At 49.1% G+C, this 5,518-nt stretch overlaps 1 long non-coding RNA gene across 1 annotated transcript; it reads right to left on the bottom strand.

Moving 5' to 3' along the window:
* Positions 1-1,525: 1,525 nt before the first annotated feature.
* LOC121140267 lies at positions 1,526-3,689 on the bottom strand. Its single transcript, XR_005877058.1, has 3 exons — positions 3,048-3,689; positions 2,860-2,928; positions 1,526-2,553 (listed from the first exon to the last, which is right to left on the bottom strand). It is a non-coding gene; the product is annotated as an uncharacterized LOC121140267 (long non-coding RNA).
* Between the last annotated feature and the right edge of the window lie 1,829 nt (positions 3,690-5,518).

Below are 5,518 nucleotides of genomic sequence, written 5' to 3'. Positions count from 1 at the left end.
GTATGTACTCACTCATATATGGATTTTAAACATGGAGCAGGGGATTGCCAACCTACAACTCCACTACCAGAGAGTCTGGGAAACACCATAAGAGAGATATGCATGGTACCCCAGAGAAGTTGAATGGTATGTGGTCTACTGAGGAGATTGGGAACATGGGGTGAGAGGAGGGGAGAGGAAGTTTGGAGAAAGAGGGGGAGAAGAGGAGAGGAGAGCATGGGGGAGCAGGAAGGTTGAGTCAGGGAGCCACTACAGGTTTTAGAAGAGAGCTGGCACTAGGGAGATTTTCAGAGATCTACAAGGATGACACCAACTGGCAATCCAAATAATAGTGGAGAGGCTACCTTAAATGCCCTTCCCTGATAGAGATTGATGACTACCTTATATGCCATCCTAGAGCCTTCATCCAGTGACTGATGGAAGCAGAGGCAGACACCCTCAGCTAAACACTGAACTGAAATGCTGGAATCCAGTTGCAGAGAGGGAGGAGTGATGAACAAAGGAGTCAAGACCTGGCTGGTGAAACCCACAGAGGCAGCTGACCTGAGCAAGTGGGAGCCCTTGGACCCCAGACTGGTGACTGAGAGGCCAGCACAGGACTGATCCAGACCTCCTGAACGTGGGTGTCAGTGAGGAGGTCTCGACAATCTATGGGGCCTTGGATAGTAGACCAGTATTTAGCCCTGGCCTATAAATGGACTTTGGGAGCCCATTCCACATAGAGGGTTGCTGTCTCAGGCTAGACACATAGGGGAGTGCCTAGGCCCTGCCTGGGATAATATGACAGATTTTGAAGATTCCCCATGGAAGGCCTCACTCTCCCTGGGGAGTTGAGGGGGAATGAGGCTGGAGGTGGAGAGTGGGGGAGGAGGGTAGTGTGAGAGAGCTGGGATTGACATGTCAAGCAAGCTTGTTTCTAATTTAAATAAAATATAAAAACAGAAAAAAACTTCAAAAGTATTGGAAAAATCCAGTCACAGTGAATGTTTGTGAGTTAACTTATGTGTGATATGGGTTAGAATCCATTGTGTGCCTGGCCAAGACACCCACATCTAGGAAGAGGAAAGGGATTAGGCCTAAAAATGCAAAAGGAGAAAGCCTGTCACCACAGAACCCAGGATCCTGAGAGGGATGGTGAGTTACTGGCCAGCCTGCTCCACACAACAGCAACCTGCCTCAGAGAAAGAGGAAAGTCCCTGCCATTTATGTCAATATGGGTCAAATGGGAGGGCGATACGCTGAGCAAAGGAAACCACAAGAGGAGGAAAATATTGCACAGAGGAACCCACAGCAAGATTCTAAAATAATAGGAAGATGTTGGTCTAGGATGGAAATGAATCAGTTTGTAGTGAGAAGTCAGAGATCTACTGTACACAGTGACTGTGGTGGATTAATGTGACTCACAGTGGTTCTCATCACCTGGGAGAAATTGTATGATGACATCATGTATCATGAAGTGGTGGCACTTAGGGCTTAAATATACAATAAGATTTACTTCCAAAGGAAAATAATCTTTGTATCCAGATACAGATGCTTTTCCTGGGTTCCTGTGTGTGACACTCTTGGTAAGACTTCTGTAGACACAACGTGGTACCCAGGTCTCCCTGCACATCCTGACTGACTGATCTTCATCCAGACACACAATGCACAAAATCAGTAACTCGGCTTTCAAAATCTGGGTCCTCTCAAAATGGTCCAGTTCTGCAGGTAATGGTTGACGTCGCTGCTGTAGGTGGTGCAAACAGATAGAGCCCACAAAGTGTTCTGTATGTCTGGCTCTTGCCGCTGGCAGTCTTTCTGAGTTTTCTTTCTGGGAAAGTGGTGTCCGTGCCTAGATGACCAAAGGGACAGTAAGACCAGCTGAGTCCCCATGCCCCATGTACACAGCAATAGAGGTGGTTGATGGAGGGGGCTTGAGAAGCACCTTCCTCCTCCTGCCAGGACAGGAATTACCCTCAGTGAGGAAGTTCTCCAAGCCACCTCAGACAGTGCTCTCCCATGACAAGGGTTCGGGGTAAGGTGCTGGGTGCTCCCAGGATCAGAACACAGTTTTCTTATTTTGTTCTTCTCAGTCCATCCACTTGTGAGTCTCCGGCTCCAGCTCTACTTCTCTGTCAGTCAGCAGGAGCCTCTTCCATCAGGGAGGCCGGAATAAGGAGGGGTTTGGTAAGAACTACAGAGTTCAGTGATGCATCGCCCAGTAGCTGACCACGTGTTTCAGATGGCCTGAGCCAGGAGGCATCACCTGTGTGCTCCTCTTCCACGCAGGGTGTCTGTGATCAGAAAGGTGCCCCCTTTTCAGACCACTGCATTTGAGGCTGGTCTCAGGCCTGGTTCCATGTTGAGTGACATTCCTGGTGGTTTTCTGTGGTTTTCACAGTACGGGGCTTTGGAATGCTCCCATATTGGCATCAGAAGCATCTGGCCTTTCCCAGCCTGCATTGGAGATAACAATGCAGCAGCAGCAGCAGTAGCAGTAGCAGCAGCAACAGCAGCAGCAGAGGCAGAGATGGCAAGGACCTGTGCATGCCAGGTGTTCACTTTGTGGTAAAACTGTTGAGAAAAAGCCAAATAGTTTGCACTAGAGAGTGGGGTCAGGAGGTGGAGGAATCCAGTTTCTCTATAACTACATTTGAGGGTCTCTGGGTCTTTCTGCTTGGTGGGAATGTTACAAGTCACCGTGGGCTTCCCAGAGTAAAGCCCACACTGTCAGATCATGGGATCTCATGGGTTTTCCCATCAACATTTCTCTGCCCCCCCTGCAATACTTGTTACTGACTCCTTCTCTGGACTACAGCGGCAAACACTTGAGACCTCACCTTGGGTCTTCTCAAAGGACACGCAGTAGGTCAGACTCACCTTGCACATGGCTGGATGCTCTGGGGCAAAATGGAGAACAAGATGCATAATACTGGCATCACATAGCTCCTAGGAAGCATAGAGCAGGATGATTAATGTTTCAGGTGGGGGTGAAGTCAAGAGCAAGCTGATTTGGAGGGACAGCTAGGTATTTACAGAAGGGGAAGTCACACAAAATGTGAAATTACCTTGTTTGGAATGTGAATCCTCTCCGTTTCAAGCAAACTTCTCTAGCATCAACTAAGCCCAAGGCAGATTAGGAGGGGAGAGAGAGACAGACAGACAGAGACAGGGAGAGTATTTCCAGCCAGATATAAAGAGTACAGATCAGACAACTCAAGTTTGAAACAATGTGTACAACCAGACACTAGAGCTGGGGTGATTTGTGAAGTCTCCGGATCTCTCTCAGCATGACTGTGTAGTAGTCAGGATGCTGTTGATTGAGGCCTGAACCAGAGCTGTGGGGACTGAGCTGTCCCTGTCCACTCTGTCTTCACTTTCGGACTCCAGATGGGTTCTCCTTGCTGATTTTCAGTCTTCTGTTGCTTGCTCTGATCTGGTCGGCAACGTATCTCCTGGACATACCCACTAGGTCAGGTACTCTGGGGTCCTGTTTCCAGCACCACTGTCTCCATGGCTCATGGCTACACCTGGAGACAGGTAGCGTAGGTGACATTCTCACTGTGCATGGACGGTTCTCTGAAGTCTGGTGTTTCTTCTCCATTTCCTTGGGAATCACCAGCACTCTGTGGATCTCCCCTCCCAGGGTTTCTGAGTCCTGCTCAGAGCAATGCACTGGGGCAGGACTATTCTGGGAACACTGCCCAGCACAGAGATCCCTATGGGGGAAAGGCAGAAGGACCATTAGCTCAGACCTTATGTAAAGGGAAGCCTTACCACCAGCCTGATTCCAGAGCCGCATCAGTCCCAAATAACACACAGGAGGCTATATTAATTATGAAGCTATTGGCCTTGCTTGTTTCTTCCTGGCTAGCTCTGACTTAAGTAATTACCCCATAACTGTTAATCTAAGTATTTCTCTTACCGGAGAACTTTCCGAGCTTCCTAGCCCATGTCGTTACTTCTTGACTTCCTGTGTTTCTCCTTCCCAGAGTCCTCCTGGACTCCTAGTCCCACCCATCTTGGTTCCCTATTGGCCAACAGTGCTTTATTGACATATACACAGGACTTCCCCCATCAACCTTCTTTCCAGAATTTTCCCTCAGTCCTTAGGGAAAAACAATGCTTTGCCACTAGTTTCAGCCTGTGATAAGGACACAGCTTCCCGATGGCACACAGCCATCTCAACTTCCTACCTGGCTCTCTCCTGCACCCCCCTGCATCCTCAGCACACTGCTCCCCACTCTCTGGTGTCAGCCTCCAGGGAACACAGTGCCTCCAACAGCACTTGAAATAGACACAAGAAAGGGGCCTCTTAGTAGAAATACACAGGACTTCTGCTTGTCTGTGCTGGCCCTGTGCTGGAATGGGCCCTCAATCTGATTCCTCCTGAGTGCCTGCCCCATTGCTCTCTTCACCAACCCTCCTCCCACATGCTTGCCCAGCCTCAAGCTACTGTCCTCTGCTGTCTGTCTACATGTAGGTCAAGTTATGAGGACTCCTAGTAAGAGGGAGGGTAGGATGGAATTTTCCCTCTGGGATGACAGACACAGTGTTACCAACCCACTAAATGTGTATGCTAAGACTATGTTAAGGGAAGAGGAATGGACTGGAGAAGTGTCTCACTGCTGTCCCACCTACTTCTTTTAGCCTGTATCTCTGTCTCCATTACCCTCCTCATTGGCTGCCATGATTTTGATCTTGCCCAAGTGTTGTCTCTTTGTCATTTTGGGGGCAGCAACACAAGCTTCGTAAGGCTTGAGAAATCCTCTTCTTCAGGCTTTTCCCGCTCCGCTGTCTCCGTGGGACTCTGGGCACACCCTGGCACCGCCCTCGGAGGTGCTTCTGAGGGTCTCTTTCCCTGGATGATGCACTGCTGTCTTGTAAAGATTCCCTGTCTGAGCTCTCTCCCTGGGCTTGCTCACTGGGAAAGGAGCTCCTGGACGTGAACTCCTGGGAGGATGCGCTCGTGTCCGTGTCTATCCTCTTAGAGTCAGTGCTCACATCCTGGGTGCTATCATAGTTTGAGAATTTGGAGGACATGGACATTGAGGACGTTATTGTTGATGAAGATGTGAACTCTGTGGTACTCTCAATCTCTATGTATGTCGCCATTTTGAGATGAGACATAGGTTCACGCTGGGGGGAGTTTTTTTCCCGAAGAGTCGTCTTGAGAGAGGAAAGGGTGTGAGGCTCGCTGTGTGTCTTACATCCTTTCCTCCCATCTTCGGGCGGTTCAGGGAGAGAGGACAAAGTGGAGGTAGGAAGGCTAGGGGCACTGGACCCACTCCTTAGAGGCAGAGGAAGGTTGGGAGGTTTTTCAGGTGCCATTGTACCATCCTGCTCTCCTTCGTGGTCAATTCTACACTGCCTTTGCTTCTTTTGAAGAATTAAATAGGTTGCCATGGCACGAGTAAATTCTTTTTGATTCAAGGCATCTTTGATATCTTGAATTTTGTATCCCATTGAAAACATCTGGAAGGCAAGGTTGGGGTCTGGTTCTCTTGGGATTTCTGTCAAGGAAATCAATGAGTCTTCC

This window comes from Mesocricetus auratus, unplaced genomic scaffold (genome assembly GCF_017639785.1).
Source record: "Mesocricetus auratus isolate SY011 unplaced genomic scaffold, BCM_Maur_2.0 Super-Scaffold_100004, whole genome shotgun sequence".
Taxonomy (NCBI): domain Eukaryota; kingdom Metazoa; phylum Chordata; class Mammalia; order Rodentia; family Cricetidae; genus Mesocricetus; species Mesocricetus auratus.
This window is presented reverse-complemented; position numbering and strand designations above follow the sequence as displayed.